Genomic DNA, 17,766 nt, shown 5'->3' with positions numbered 1-17,766 from the left:
CGGTCGACCTGCATAGCCTCCACGGCGGGAGGCACAGGAACAGATTGCAGGGGACCAGAGGAGAGAGGAGCCGGGGAGAAGAAACGCCTCGTGCGAACAGAGTCCATATCCTGGCGGAGCTCCTGACGCCGTTCGGAAAAACGCATGTCAATGCGAGTGGCAAGATGGATGAGTTCATGTAGGTTAGCAGGGATTTCTCGTGCGGCCAGAACATCTTTAATGTTGCTGGATAGGCCTTTTTTAAAGGTCGCGCAGAGTGCCTCATTATTCCAGGATAATTCTGAAGCAAGGGTACGGAACTGTACGGCATACTCGCCAACGGAAGAATTACCCTGGACCAGGTTCAACAGGGCAGTCTCAGCAGAAGAGGCTCGGGCAGGTTCCTCAAAGACACTTCGAATTTCCGAGAAGAAGGAGTGTACAGAGGCAGTGACGGGGTCATTGCGGTCCCAGAGCGGTGTGGCCCAAGCCAGGGCTTTTCCAGACAGCAGGCTGACTACGAAAGCCACCTTAGACCTTTCAGTGGGGAACTGGTCCGACATCATCTCCAAGTGTAATGAACATTGGGAAAGAAAGCCACGGCAAAACTTAGAGTCCCCATCAAATTTATCCGGCAAGGATAGTCGTATTCCAGAAGCGGCCACTCGCTGCGGAGGAGGTACAGGAGCTGGCGGAGGAGATGATTGCTGGAGCTGTGGTAGTAACTGTTGTAGCATAACAGTCAGTTGAGACAGCTGTTGGCCTTGTTGCGCAATCTGTTGTGACTGCTGGGCGACCACCGTGGTGAGGTCAGCGACAACTGGCAGAGGAACTTCAGCGGGATCCATGGCCGGATCTACTGTCACGATGCCGGCTGGCAGGTAGTGGATCCTCTGTGCCAGAGAGGGATTGGCGTGGACCGTGCTAGAGGATCGGTTCTAAGTCACTACTGGTTTTCACCAGAGCCCGCCGCAAAGCGGGATGGTCTTGCTGCGGCGGTAGTGACCAGGTCGTATCCCCTAGCAACGGCTCAACCTCTCTGGCTGCTGAAGATAGGCGCGGTACAAGGGAGTAGACAGAAGCAAGGTCGGACGTAGCAGAAGGTCGGGGCAGGCAGCAAGGATCGTAGTCAGGGGCAACGGCAGAAGGTCTGGAATCACAGGCAAGGAACACACAAGGAACGCTTTCACTGGCACTAGGGCAACAAGATCCGGCGAGGGAGTGAAGGGGAAGTGAGGTGATATAGGGAAGTGCACAGGTGTAAACACTAATTGGAACCACTGCACCAATCAGCGGTGCAGTGGCCCTTTAAATCGCAAAGACCCGGCGCGCGCGCGCCCTAGGGAGCGGGGCCGCGCGCGCCGGGACAGAACTGACGGGGAGCGAGTAAGGTACGGGAGCCGGGGTGCGCATCGCGAGCGGGCGCTACCCGCATCGCGAATCGCATCCCGGCCGGAGGTAGTAACGCAGCGCCCCGGGTCCGTGGAACCGACCGGGGCGCTGCAGTGAGGGAAGTGTAGCGAGCGCTCCGGGGAGGAGCGGGGACCCGGAGCGCTCGGCGTAACAACTGCTCCTATATACAAGAATATAACTACTATAATACTACCTCCTATATACAAGAATATAACTACTATAATACTGCTCCTATATACAAGAATATAACTACTATAATACTGCTCCTATATATAAGAATATAACTACTATAATACTGCTCCTATATACAAGAATATAACTACTATAATACTGCTCCTATATACAAGGATATAACTACTACAATACTGCTCCTATATACAAGAATATAACTACTATAATACTGCTCCTATATACAAGAATATAACTACTATAATACTGCTCCTATATACAAGGATATAACTACTACAATACTGCTCCTGTATACAATAATAACTACTATAATACTGCCTCCTATATACAAGAATATAACTACTATAATATTGCCCCTATATACAAGAATATAACTACTATAATACTGCTCCTATATACAAGAATATAACTACTATAATACTGCTCCTATATACAAGGATATAACTACTACAATACTGCTCCTGTATACAAGAATATAACTACTATAATATTGCCCCTATATACAAGAATATAACTACTATAATACTGCTCCTATATACAAGAATATAACTACTATAATGTGAATTCAGGTAGAAGAAACAGACATGGTCGCACATCTACATTTTGTATTTTGATCTAATTGCTTCTCAGCATAAATTAAAAAAAACTAACAGGTTGTTAGTATACATTTTGATCAAAAGGTACAAGCCCACTCGCCACGTCAATGCCACCTAATTAGAGTGGGCCCCCTAGAGTAGACCCCAACCCTGTATGTCAGGACAGTGTGACCCGTCAGGTTACTCCTAGAGTTGGGGCTCCATCCTTTACCTCTAGCGCCAATTACACTGGCCAGGCATTCAAAAGGAGGAACGTGGTGCGATTTCAGCACAGAGGTGCCAAGGAGGACCTTCCAGATAGGAGGTTTGTGGTGAGGGAGCTCCTGTGCCATCAGATGGGGTTTGTGCCAGCGGACATCTTGGCTGTAATAAACCTTCCACATAGACAGGGCTATGATGTCAGCTTTAAGCTCATGTCTAATCTGGATAGGTTCTGGTCAAACTTCCCCAGGTTCAGAGACACAGAGCGATGGGGTAAATTCAGTTTTATTCCTGTGGTATGGCGGGGTGTGATGAGGGCAGATGTTGTTACCCTAGGGGCAGATCGTATTAACCCCTTGTGTTCGTGACCCCAGGGCATGGTTTAGCCTTAACCACCCGAAGATATACCGCTGGATCCTGGGCTAGGCACTGGAGCAATGAAGACACCGACAATAAGTTACGGACAACGATAGCTTTACTGAGGGTAGACAGTTGGAACAGTCTATGCAGTACAGCCAGGGCCCAAGGATGTGACCAGTGACACAGAGGCCTCACAGGCTTGCTGGGACTTGTAGTTGGACGGGAGAACTTAGTGCAGGCCACGCTGGGTAGACAGATGAATGACTTGTGACTGACAGGACTGTGACTTCCTCTTACTTGCTCTTGACTTGTGGCTGCAGGACTAGACTTGAGGCCTCCACTACTCTGGACACACACACTAGGCATGACTTTACAGGACCTCAGCAGGAAGCAAGAGCCAGCAGCTAGCTCCACCCAGGGTTTATATGGGGGAGACTAGCAGGGAGCCCATAGGTCACCTTTGGGGTCAGCTGGTCACTGGTACCTCCTGGGTAACAATCACATGGTACATTTTATTAAAGGCATAACACATCTTTTAATATGCAACATATATAAACAAATGGGGAAACAACTACAGGGGCCCCTGGGACACTGAGGGACACTTCAAGGCCTGATGACAAACAGAAATGAGTCCATGTGGCATGGTGAATGTCCATACATGCTCTTGCACATATATGAGGACTTTTGACCTTTTAACATTTTGGACAGTCTCTAACAACAATATGCATAACAATGCCTTTGCTACTGGGGTCCCTTGGTTTTACACACTTCCCCCAGAACTCTGTACATATTAATCTAGACATAAGTATTACTTTGACATTATATTATCTCTGTCACTGTACGTGTTTTGTATAGCTATCAGGAATACCTTCTGGCCAGTAAAGTATCCTGCACACTTTGACATGAGAAAACATTAGACATTTTTACTATACAGTAGACATGGGTTGACTGGGTGTTCAAATAATGTTACAGTCCTAACTGATATATTTACATGAATGTGGACTACTTTTACCATATAACTGGACTATGTGTGGTACATAACTTTTACATGTTTTAGGGTGAATTAATCTTTGTACCTTGCTGGGAGTTGTCCTTGGGTTGACCGTTGGGACCTACGCAACACTACTTGTTGCGGAACATCGGTGTTTTCTGGAGCTCTTGGTACAGCTGAAACTGTGACTAGGTCTTCCTCAGCGAATTCGAGAGTTGGTACAGGGTCCGGACTGGCAGGACTCAGAGTCGCTGACTGTGGTGCTGGAGAGACTGGTGACAGAGTTGGCGCTCTGGAAACTGGTGTATAGACTGGAGCCAACGGTGACAGGACTGGAGCAGGAGTAGAAATTAATGTTGGTAGAACAGACACCGAGGCTGCTGAGACACAGAATACCGCAGGCTGACTTGAGAAAAACATAGGGAAGTCCATAAATGGATGAATCCCCTCGCCTGGGATGTACTCTCATGTAGGTCTGACAGCTGGAGGAGATGGTGCTGGGAGCACTGGCAGATCTTCTTTTAGACATAGTTTGATTCGGTTGCGATGAACAACTTGTGGCTCATACCCAGGCTTTTGTACTTCGTACATGTCAGAGTCTGGATAGGGTGCGGCAGTCACCGTGTACGGTTCGGTCTCCCAGATAGAGTCTAATTTATGGGTGTCACGAACCGAGATGTGCGGGTGGAAGGGTTATCTATCAAATCACTATTTGTCTACACTAGACCGAAAATAATGATAAAAAATTCCCTCTTAAACCACCCAATTTAAAAGGTATCGCTGCCACCACCTGTCAATTTCAAGCCGACAGGAAGCTATCAATCCAATCTGGATATGCTACAATTCCCAAATATAATCTACTATCCCCAGTAGTATATAAAAACAGGAAAAAGATCAATCCAAATCTATAATGTAGCCAAACAGGTAAGCAAATTTAAGACTATAACTTCGATGTCTTCAAGGACAATGTACGTCCGTTTTACCAGACATAAGGTGGTACTTAATAAATGAATGATTTATTATGAAAGAAAAATATTCACAGTACATTTAAAAATAGATGTTAACAAGACAAAGTTTCACCACACAGAAAATTAAAATAAATGGGAAAAACATAGAATCCTTACTTACAGAAAGTTACAGAGTTCTATTCCATGGGGTCTGGTAGGAAATGGCGTCTGGCATCCAAAATTAGATCTTGTCCCCCATGCAAGCGCACCTTAGCCCTCCCGGGTCCATAGTTTTATACTCTGCTATACAGAGGTGACACCTCTATGTTCAGCCCCTGGGCAGGACAAGGAGAGATAGATGCTGCCCACTTCCTCATGATAACTTTATGCCCAAAGGAATAGGAAATTACCCGTAACTTTTATCATGGGTCAGGCACCCACATAATTTTGTTATATTTGGGTTCTCCATCAAATCCTCTTTCTAGGGGTACCTGACAATGGGTTCTAAGGAAATTTTCGCAGCCACACTTTAGCACCCAATTGAAGCTGTTTGGCATAGGCATGACGATTATAATCCTGTTCCTGTCTTTGTTGAGACTCACCCATCTTTTTGCTTACTATTTCCTTGGCTTCATGGATTCTTCTCTGGTGGTCAGAGACCCACTCCAGGGAGGCTTGTGGAGAGTTATTGAGCGGGGTCTGGAGCCCAAAAGTCTGGTCTTTAGGCAGCTGCCCATGTAGTCCCATCATCAAGTTGAAAGGGGTGTACCCCATAGAACAATGGACTGTGTTATTATAGATCTCCAAAAGTTCGGGCAACAGTCGAGGCCACTCTTCTTGTCTTGACACAGAAGCTGCTCACAACATGTGGATAAAGACTTGATTGATGCGTTCATAGAGCCCGTTCCCCTGGGGGAGGTAAGCAGTAGTCTGGAGTTTCTTGCAGGCATGGAATTGACACAGATCTTGGAAGAGTTGGGCCTCGAAGGCCATTCCACGGTCTGTTAGGACAGACTCCGGACACTCAAGGGTTTGCACCCAATTGGAGTAGAACATCTGGGCCGCGGTCTTGGCTGTGAAATCTTTAACGGGTACAACGACAACCCACTTGGTGTAGTGATTCACCATGGTGAGAGCATAAGTATACCCGGACCGGGTAGGAGACAATTTGACATGTTCTAGTGCGACCAACTGCTTAGGCCTTTTACTCTGTATGGAATGGAGGGGTGCTCTTGCGTCCTTGCGCACATTCTTGGTGACGTTACAGACTGCACATTCACTGCACCATTTCTCATTGTCGCTCCGCATTCCGATCCAATGGAATCGACTTCTGACAGTAGATTCAGTCTTGTGGACTCCAAAGTGTCCTGACTGATCATGGTATGCGTTGAGGACCATCGGATGAAGTCCATCACCAGAGACCGGATCCAAAGAATTTCGGTACAAGAGTCCCTTGTGTAAAAAACAGTCGCTTCCTCTGTCGCCACAGACGTTTCAGCTCATAATCACACTGGGCCTGGAGTAGACGGGTTGGTACCTTTTTCGCCAGCAGGTTGTCCAACAGATCCCCATGACTCGACTTTTGTCTTGAAGAGTCTTCCAGGTGTATAGGTCTTCTTTAACCTTTTCGGACATGGGTTCTCTATCCCTGAGGGCGATGACATAATTTTGGTTCACGAACCGTTGATAAAATGGGGGCATTGCCACATCTTCCCACACGTCTTCGACAGGGGGTTCTTCGCCGGGGGTCATCCGAGACAGTACATCAGGGGGATGAAGCGGCGGTAGTAGCCAGCAAATCCCAGGAAGCTCCTGACATCTTTCACCGTGCGCGGGGTGGGCCAGTTCTTTACAACTCCCACCTTTTCAGGATTGGGCTGGACTCCCTCGGTGCTGACAACATGACCCAGGTAATGTACCTGAGGTTTAAGCAAGTGACACTTTGATGGCTTGATCTTCAGCACATTCTTGATCAAGACTTGGAAGACATCTGACTGAGGTGCTTCTGGTAGGACTTGGAATACACAATAACATCGTCCAGGTACAATAGGACATTTTGAAAATTCAGATGGCCCAGGCATATTTCCCTCAGATGCTGGAACATAGCAGGGGCTTTGCACAACCCAAGGGCATACTGTTAAACTCAAACAGTCCCATGGGTGTCACAAAGGTGGTCTTCTCCCAATCTTCCACGGCCGTGGGCACTTGCCAATATCCACTAGTTAATTCCAGGGTGGAGAAGTAAGCAGCAGACCTGAGGGCTGTGAGTGACTCCTCGATCCTTGGCAATGGATAAGCATCCTTATGTGTGACATTGTTCAATTTCCTGTAGTCGACACAAAAGCTTGGACAAATGGCGCCGCCCAGGGGCTCTGACTTTCTTGTATGACGTCCGCCTATTTCATGTCAGCCAGCATCTTCTTGACAGTCTGATACATGCTTGGCGGTGTCTTTCTTTGATAGGTGGGCTGTCGCCTGTGAGGATGGGGAACCACACAGTAGGACGGGTGTACCAGGGATGGCTGTATAGCACAGCAGTCATCCCCGATGAGACCTGTTCCCTGCTGGATCTGGCCTTAAGGTCGGGTAGAGTGAAGGCTGAGGTGCACAAGTGCCCTGGGAGTGGTGACCCCAGGGTGCCGGAATTCACTTGGGATTGGCAACCCCACTTGAATGAAAGCACATAGCACGCACTTTTTCTCTCACTCTTCTGGGCACTCACCCTTAGTATCCCGGCCTTCCGGCTAGGATCGGGGAATTTTTATAGATCCGGTCGGATGTCCGGGCAGTATTACACACTGCGCACATCCACCTATTTATTTATTTTTGTCACTGTGTCCACTTTTTGTGTTCGTTTGTTCACTAGGATTTGGTAGGGTGCGGTAGCCCTTCTGGGTTTCCCTCCTGCCGGTCTAGGGGAGGTGTGTGTGGCCATTAGGTTCCCTCATGTCCCTGCTATACCCCGTGGCATCCTGTTTCGGCAGGATGCCAAACCAGTTTTGCTGGTTCCTTGGTGACAACCTTAACGCCTAGTTGTTTGCCGGGAACACTTTCGGTCCCTGAGTAGCTTCGGCGAAAGGGGACATCGTACCTGGTCCGGTGCCTTTTGGCCCGGAGGCGAAGGGTTTGGTTTGTTGGGGGGCCTCTCTCCTTTCAGAGAAGGGCTTGCGATAGACCGCATCCTCTTGCACGTTTTTTTGTATGAACACTTGCACTTTTTACTTGCACTTGGGTTTGAGAGCACGTACCTCTGCTTTAAAAAAAAACAAAAAAAAAAACCCCAGTAGATAGTTCCCCCATATAGATCATTCAGGTAGGTTGTGTCCCCCAGGTAGGTAATGCCCCTATTTGAGTAATAATGCCCCCAATTAGGCAATAATGCCCCCAGCTAGTTAATAATACCCCCCAGGTAGGTAATAATGCCCCTCACATAGGTAATGCCCCCAATTATGTAATAATGCCCCTCACATAGGTAATGCCCCCAATTATGTAATAATGCCCCTCACATAGGTAATGCCCCCAATTATGTAATAATGCCCCCTCTCAAAGGTAATGCTCCAGTAGGCTAAAAATGCACCAGTTAGTAAATAATGTCCCCACATAGGTAAAAATTGCCCCGATGTAGATTTTCTAAAATAAAATAATAAAATTCCACTGCGCTGAGGGTAAAGCTGTCAGCAGCCTCCGGAGTGGTGCGGGACTTCTCTGGCAGTCTGCGTGACAAAATGACATCATCACGCGGCATGCTGCACAATGTACGCTCTTGTACGTAAATTGCGTATGCTATTTGCGTAATGTACGTACAGGAGCCAGAAAATACTATAGCCTGTACGTACATTGGGGGAGATTTATCAAATCCTCAGAACATGAGGATTGTAGTGAGAGTTGTAGTTTTGCAACAGCTGGAGACACACTGTTTGGAAAACACTGCTGTAACATGGACTCAGATCAGGATGGAATTCATGCCGTGATTTTCCCAGGGCACAAGTGGAGAACCTGTGAGTGCCAACAGCAACAGTGATTGTGCCACAATGACATCACCCTGGACAATGCATAGAACATAACATGAGCCGGGAGTGAGCGCTGCAATCAGACCTCATGATAACTGCTTACTGAGACAGTGATGAATGGAGCCCGGAGTAATGTTACCAGTCACCAGCCCCCCAGGACTCCTGTAAAGATGGTTCCAATTAGAATCACTTTGTTAGCAGTTAGTAATGTAGAACCCCCCCACCCCAGCGAATGTTTACAATAAAACACAATGGTGCCCGACCATACTGAGATATACTGGCAGATTACATCACCGCGAGACCCCAACACCCACCGTATAGACTGGAACCAGACTAATATAAACCAGCTGGTATAACCTGGGTATATACTGTATATAATTATATATGTACAGCTGGTATAAGTTATATATCTCCTGTATATAATGATATGGACCATGCTGGTATAACCTGGGTATATACTGTATGTAATATATATGCACAGCTGGTATAAGTTATATATCTCCTGTATATAGTGATATGGACCATGCTGGTATAACCAGGGTATATACTGTATATAATTATATATGTACAGCTGGTATAAGTTATATATCTCCTGTATATAGTGATATGGACCATGCTGGTATAACCTGGGTATATACTGTATATAATGATATATGTACAGCTGGTATAAGTTATATATCTCCTGTATATAGTGATATGGACCATGCTGGTATAACCTTGGTATATACTGTATATAATTATGTACAGCTGGTATAAGTTATATATCTCCTGTATATAGTGATATGGACCATGCTGGTATAACCTGGGTATATACTGTATATAATGATATATGTACAGCTGGTATAAGTTATATATCTCCTGTATATAGTGATATGGACCATGCTGGTATAACCTGGGTATATACTGTATATAATTATGTACAGCTGGTATAAGTTATATATCTCCTGTATATAGTGATATGGGCCATGCTGGTATAACCTGGTATATACTGTATATAATTATATATGTACAGCTGGTATAAGTTATATATCTCCTGTATATAGTGATATGGACCATGCTGGTATAACCTGGTATATTCTGTATATAATTATATATGTACAGCTGGTATAAGTTATATATCTCCTGTATATAGTGATATGGGCCATGCTGGTATAACCTGGTATATACTGTATATAATTATATATGTACAGCTGGTATAAGTTATATATCTCCTGTATATAGTGATATGGACCATGCTGGTATAACCTGGGTATATACTGTATATAATTATATATGTACAGCTGGTATAAGTTATATATCTCCTGTATATAGTGATATGGACCATGCTGGTATATCCTGGGTATATACTGTATATAATATATATGTACAGCTGGTATAAGTTATATATCTCCTGTATATAGTGATATGGACCATGCTGGTATAACCTGGTATATACAGTATATAATTATATATGTACAGCTGGTATAAGTTATATATAACCTGTATATAGTGATATGGACCATGCTGGCATAACCGGGGTATATACTGTATATAATATATATGTACAGCTGGTATAAGTTATATATCTCCTGTATATAGGAATATGGACCATGCTGGTATAACCTGGGTATATACTGTATATAATTATATATGTACAGCTGGTATAAGTTATTTATCTCCTGTATATAGTGATATAGACCATGCTGGTATAACCTGGGTATATACTGTATATAATATATGTACTGCTGGTATAAATTATATATCTCCTGTATATAGTGATATGGACCATGCTGGTGTAACGCGGGTATCTCAGTGTCATTATCTGCTTTATCTCTTTTCCTATAGCCCTGTTTTGCGCTGCAGTCTGATCCTCCTCCGCAGGGCGTTCGCTGGCTGTTCTGAACAGATGCATACGATATAAATGAGTGTGTTTAACCTGTCGACTAGTGACACCTGACCTCTCTCTCCGCGATGCCGCGGTAAATGGTCTCCGCTTTTGCAGAGCGCGGCTTCGTGCTTGTGTTTTTAAGACACCATTCGGATTTAAAGGGGTTTTGTTTTAGCCTCCATTATCGTCGAGCATTAAACCATCAGACGTATACAGGAAAACACAGCAAAATAATGAAAAGATGGGTCAAGATCACAGTATCCTCGCAGGAATGCAAGGTTGAGATGTGAACTCCAGGCAGAGCGCAATGAATGGTAATATGCGCGGCCGAGGCCTTCGTGCTAAACAATGCATTTCTGGAGCCAATTTCTGCATGGAGCCCGAAATTGCTACAATTAGGCGGCTCACCCCCTGCACGCATACTAGGGCTCGGCGAGAAAAGCGCAAAAGACTTAGAAAAATACCATTGTTAATAGAATCATTGAGGTCAGGGAGTAAAATACATAAATACATACCGTATATAGAAGAGTGAATAGTTGACTTTTGCAACCGTTCCTATTGTTCTAATGCAGTGATCTGCAAACGGCGGCCCTCCAGATGTTGCAAAAGTACAACTCCCAGCATAAATAAGGCAAAAGTGATTGGGCCAATAGTCACAATTGAGGTATTCTGTAAAAATGTTGAGCCTTTAGGCAGCAGCAGTATAAAGATAGAGCTGGGAAGGGTATAACTATATATATATATATATATATATATATATATATATATAATATATATATACCCCCTGTATATACTCGAGTATAAGCCGAGGCCCCTAATTTCACCTCAAAAACCCAGGAAAAGTTATTGACTCGACTATAAGCCTAGGGTGGGCAATACATCACCCCCCCTGCCATCATCCAGACCCCCGTCATTAACACCCCCGTCACCATCACCATGTCATCATCCCCCCCTTCATCATCACCGCCTGTCAATCCCTTCATCAACGGTCTTCAACCTGCGGACCTCCAGATGTTGCAAAACTACAACTCCCAGCAAGCACGAACAGCCATTGGCTGTCCGGGCATGCTGGGAGTTGTAGTTTTGAATCATCTGGAGGTCCACAGGTTGAAGACCACTGCCGGGCCTTCGTCATCATCAAGACCCCACGTTTAGTTTTCTACTCACCTCCCCTCAGTGGGAAGGAAGGGTGAGCTGGTCCGGGCCATCTATGCTGCAGGGACCGTCCGGTGGGGAGGGTTAGTCGTTCCAGGCTGTCCATCTTCACCGGGGAGGCCCTCTTCTCCGCTCCGGGCCGGCCCCGGACTAGTGACGTTGCCTTGACGACGACGCACAGGGACGTTAATGCGCAGGGACATCACGGACGTCTGCTGCGCACGGGCGTCCCTCTGCGTCGTCGTCAAGGCAACGTCACTAGTCCAGGGCGGAGAAGAGGTCCTCCCGGTGAAGATGGGCAGCCCAGAACGACTAACCCTCCCCACCAGATGGTCCTTGCAGCATAGATGGCCCGGACCAGCTCACCCTTCCTTCCCACCAAGGGGAGGTGAGTAGAAAACTAAAGGGGGGTCTGGATGATGACGAAGGCCGCAGTGGTCTTCAACCTGCGGACCTCCAGATGTTTCAAAACTACAACTCCCAGCATGCCCGGACAGCCGATGGCTGTCCGGGAATGCTGGGAGTTGTAGTTTTGCAACATCTGGAGGTCCGCAGGTTGAAGACCACTGAGAAGGGATTGACAGGCGGAGAGTTCACTCGAGTATAAGCTGAGGGGGGCGTTTTCAGCACGAAAAATTGTGCTGAAAAACTCGGCTTATACTCGAGTATATACGGTGTGTATATATATATATATATATATATATATATATATATATATATATATATATACCCTGAAATTTTTCTATAAAATGAAGTATTTCTCACAGAAAAGGATTGCAGTAACACATGTTTTGCTATACACATGTTTATTCCCTTTGTGTGTATTGGAACTAAACCAAAAAAGGAGGAAAAAAAGCAAATTGGACATAATGTCACCAAACTCCAATAATGGTCTGGACAAAATTATTGGCACCCTTTCAAAATTGTCGAAAAATAAGATTGTTTCAAGCATGTGATGGTCCTTTAAACTCACCTGGGGCAAGTAACAGGTGTGGGCAATATAAAAATCACACCTGAAAGATGATAAAAAGGAGAGAAGTTCACTTAGTCTTTGCATTGTGTGTCTGTGTGTGCCACACTAAGCATGGACAACAGAAAGAGGAGAAGAGAACTGTCTGAGGACTTGAGAACCGAAATTGTGGAACAATATCAACAATCTCAAGGTTACAAGTCCATCTCCAGAGATCTAGATTTGCCTTTGTCCAGTGCGCAACATTATCAAAAAGTTTACAACCCATGGCACTGTAGATAATCTCCCTGGGCGTGGACGGAAGAGAAGAATTGATGTAAGGTGTTAACGCAGGAAAGTCCGGATGGTGGATAAGCAGCCCCAAACAAGTTCCAAAGATATTCCAGCTGTCCTGCAGGCTCAGGGAGCATCAGTGTCAGCGCGAACTATCCGTCGATATTTAAATGAAATGAAACGCTATGGAGGAGACCCAGGAGGACCCCCCTATGGAGGAGACCCAGGAGGACCCCACTATGGAGGAGACCCAGGAGGACCCCACTATGGAGGAGACCCAGGAGGACCCCACTATGGAGGAGACCCAGGAGGACCCCACTATGGAGGAGACCCAGGAGGACCCCACTATGGAGGAGACCCAGGAGGACCCCACTATGGAGGAGACCCAGGAGGACCCCACTATGGAGGAGACCCAGGAGGACCTCACTATGGAGGAGACCCAGGAGGACCTCACTATGGAGGAGACCCAGGAGGACCCCACTATGGAGGAGACCCAGGAGGACCCCACTATGGAGGAGACCCAGGAGGACCCCCACTATGGAGGAGACCCAGGAGGACCCCACTATGGAGGAGACCCAGGAGGACCCCACTATGGCAGGAGACCCAGGAGGACCCCACTGCTGACAGAGACATAAAAAAGCAAGACTGCATTTTACCAAAATGAACTTGAGTAGTAACCAAAATCCTTCTGGGAAAACGTCTTGTGGACAGATGAGACCAAGATGGAGCTTTTTGGTAAAGCAAATCATTCTACAAAGAAAAGAACACAGAACCTACAGTGATATATGGTGGAGGTCAATGATGTTTTGGGTTGTTTTGCTGCCTCTGGCACTGGGGGCCTTGAATGTGTACAAGACATCATGAAATCTGAGGATTACCAATGGATTTTGGGTCGCACTGTACAGCCCAGTGTCAGAAAGCTCCAAGAAATGGATGGGAACAAAGCGCTGGAGAGTCCTGAAGTGGCAGCAATGAGTCCAGATCTAAATCCCATTGATCACCTGTGGAGAGATCTTATAATTACTGTTGGGAAAAGGCGCCTTCCAATAAGAGACCTGGAGCAGTTTGTAAAGGAAGAGTCCAACATTCCGGCTGAGAGGTGTAAGAAGCTTATTGATGGTTATAGGAAGCCACTGATTTCAGTTATTTTTTGCAAAGGGTGTGCAGCCAAATATTAAGTTAAAGGTGCCAATAATTTTGTCCAGACCATTTTTGGAGTTTGGTGACATTATGTCCAATTTACTTTTTTCCTCCCTTTTTTGGTTTAGTTCCAATACACACAAAGGGAATAAACATGTGTATAGCAAAACATGTGTTACTGCAATCCTTTTCTGTGAGAAATACTTCATTTTCTTGAAAAATTTCAGGGGTGCCAACATTTGCGGCCACGACTGTCTATATATATGTGGTGTCCCGGTACTGTATTTTATACTGTACCTTGGTTAGGGGTCCCCAAAGTCAGAGTTCCTAGGAACTGTGGGGGTCCACATCTCTAGTCATCCCCTAGTCACCCCTCATATAGTTAATATTCTGCTAATTATATGTAAATGCTGTATATAATATGGATGCTTACCTGCATAGCATCGCAGGACCTTAGGTCATGTGACTTTAGTTTAGTCTCTATGGTAGGTAAAAGGACCTTTGGAGGTTCATGGAACATGTGATTACCCATAATCCTTTGTAAAGCTGATTGACAGATGGTGTGGACCAATCCTAAAACGGCCAGCCCCTGCCCATATACGGGAGCTGCAGCCAATAATCGCGCTCTTGTTCCTGCGCTGCAAAGCAAGCAGCATCATCTCTTGGGTTGCTGTCACTTCATGAGTTGGGACCTGATCAGCCTCGGCTCAAATCAAACAGTGAGTTCTTACAAACGTCCCCGCTACTTCTAGCAAGGACCCCGCACCTAAACATAACCCTAAATCCAGCGGATCTGCGCATACTAAATCCTACTAATCTAAAGAATTTACAGAAGTCCCAACCATACGTCAATCTCAGCTAAGCTGTATATACACTCTGTTATATGGACTGTTCCTGTATTCGCATGCTGCAGAAAATCTTCAGTAAAGTTTACGCAAGTTTTCAGCAAAGCTCTGGTTGTGGACAATACTTTATTTTATATCTCCCTATCGCTTTTGGGAAGGGTGGCGATAGGCCAAGCATCACAGTATTAACCCTCACCCTGGCGTCACGACTGACAAGAGTTAATTACACCCTTGATATACCGCACAGCAACACCCCAACTGCCATACACCACCCCAAGGCACCACATATCTATCTATCTATCTATCTATATATATATATATACATATATATATATATATATATATATATATATATATCCTGAGACCCCTAGTATATCTGGGTAATGTGATAATACAATGAACTGTGATTGGACGGTGGTATAATCCCACTAGATAGAGATTATTATACAAGTCAGATAATGTGATGATATAGTGACGTCATGATAGTTTGGGGGGTTATGTACACAAAAAACTAAAAATAAAAATAAAGGTTCCAAAAAATACCTACATACCCACAGCTACCCATTGACATTAACCCCTTAAGGACCAGGCAATTTTATACCTTAAGGACCGGAGCGTTGTTTGCAATTCTGACCACTGTCACTTTAAACATTAATAACTCTGGAATGCTTCTAGTTATCATTCTGATTCCGAGATTGTTTTTTCGTGACATATTCTACTTTAACTTAGTGGTAAAATTTTATGGTAACTTGCATCCTTTCTTGGTGAAAAATCCCAAAATTTGATGAAAAAATGAAAATTTGCATTTTTCTAACTTTGAAGCTTTCTGCTTGTAAGGAAAATGGATATTACGAATACATTTTTTTTTGGTTCACATATATAATATGTCTACTTTATGTTTGCATCATAAAATTGATGAGTTTTTACTTTTGGAAGACACCAGAGGGCTTCAAAGGTCAGCAGCAATTTTCCGATTTTTCACAAATTTTCAAACTCGGTATTTTTCAGGGACCAGTTCAGGTTTGAAGTAGATTTGAAGGATCTTCATATTAGAAATACCCCATAAATGACCCCATTATAAAAACTACACCCCCAAAAGTATTCAAAATGACATTCAGTCAGCATTTTAACCCTTTAGGTGTTTAACACGAATAGCAGCAAAGTGAAGGAGAAGATTAACAATCTTCATTTTTTACACTCACATGTTGTTGTAGACCCAATTTTTAAATTTTTACAAGGGGTAAAAGGACAAAAATTTTACTTGTGTTTGTAGCCCAATTTCTCTCGGAGTAAGCACATACCACATATGTCTATGTAAAGTGTTCGGCGGGCGCAGTAGAGGGCTCAGAAGCGAAGGAGTGACAAGGGGATTTTGGAGAGTACGTTTTTCTGAAATGGTTTTTGGGGGGCATGTTGCATTTAGGAAGCCCCTATGGTGCCACAACAGCAAAACCCCCCCACATGGCATACCATTTTGGAAACTAGACCCCTCGGGGAATGTAACATGGGATAAAGTGAACCTTAATACCCCACAGGTGTTTCACGACTTTTGCAAATGTAAAAAAAAAAAAAAAAATTTTTACCTAAAATGCTTTTTTCTCCCAAAAATCTTACATTTTTAAAAAGGGTAATAGCAGAAAATACCCCTAAAAATTGAAGCCCAATTTCTCCCGATTCAGAAAACACCCCATATGGGGGTGAAAAGTACTCTGCTGGCGCACTACAGGTCTCGGAAGAGAAGGAGTCACATTTGCTTTTTGAAAGCAAATTTTGCTCTGGGGGCATGCCCCCATGGTGCCATGAAGCCCCTATGGTGCCAGGACAGCAAAAAAAAACCCACATGGCATACCATTTTGGAAATTAGACCCCTCGGGGAACGTAACAAGGGGTTAAGTGAACCTTTATACCCCACAGGTGTTTCACGACTTTTGCATATGTAAAAAAAAAAATTTTTTTTACCTAAAATGCTTGTTTTCCCAAAAATGTTACATTTTTAAAAAGGGTAAAAGCAGAAAATACCCCCCAAAATTTGTAACACAATTTCTCCGAGTACGGCGATACCCCATATGTGACCCTAAACTGTTGCCTTGAAATACGACAGGGCTCCAAAGTGAGAGCGCCATGCGCATTTGAGGCCTAAATTGGGGACTTGCATAGGGGTGGACATAGGGGAATTCTACGCCAGTGATTCCCAAACAGGGTGCCTCCAGCTGTTGCAAAACTCCCAGTATGCCTGGACAGTCAACGGCTGTCTGACAATACTGGGAGTTGTTGTTTTGCAACAGCTGGAGGCTCCGTTTTGGAAACAGTGGCGTACCAGACGCTTTCATTTTTATTGGGGAGGGGAGGGGGGCTGTGTAGCGGTATGTGTATATGTAGTGTTTTTTACTTTTTATTTTATTTTTTGTTAGTGTAGTGTAGTGTTTTTAGGGTACAGTCGCACGGGCGGGGGTTCACAGTAGTTTCTCGCTGGCAGTTTGAGCTGTGGCAGAAAATTTGCCGCAGCTCAAACTTGCAGCCAGATACTTGCTGTAAACCTCCGCCCATGTGAGTGTACCCTGTACATTCACATTGGGGGGGGGACATCCAGCTGTTGCAAAACTACAACTCCCAGCATGCGCTGACAGAGTGTACATGCTGAGAGTTTTAGTTTTGCAACAGCTGTAGGCACACTGGTTATGTATCACTGAGTTTGTGACCTAACTCGGTGTTTCACAACCAGTGTGCCTCCATCTGTTGCAAAACTACAACTCCCAGCATGTACGGTGCATGGTGTACATTGACTGCTGAGAGTTGGAGTTTACAACAGCTGGAGGCACATCGGTCAAGG

The sequence above is a fragment of the Hyla sarda genome, chromosome 7, assembly GCF_029499605.1.
Source record: "Hyla sarda isolate aHylSar1 chromosome 7, aHylSar1.hap1, whole genome shotgun sequence".
In the NCBI taxonomy this organism is placed as follows: domain Eukaryota; kingdom Metazoa; phylum Chordata; class Amphibia; order Anura; family Hylidae; genus Hyla; species Hyla sarda.
This window is presented reverse-complemented; position numbering follows the sequence as displayed.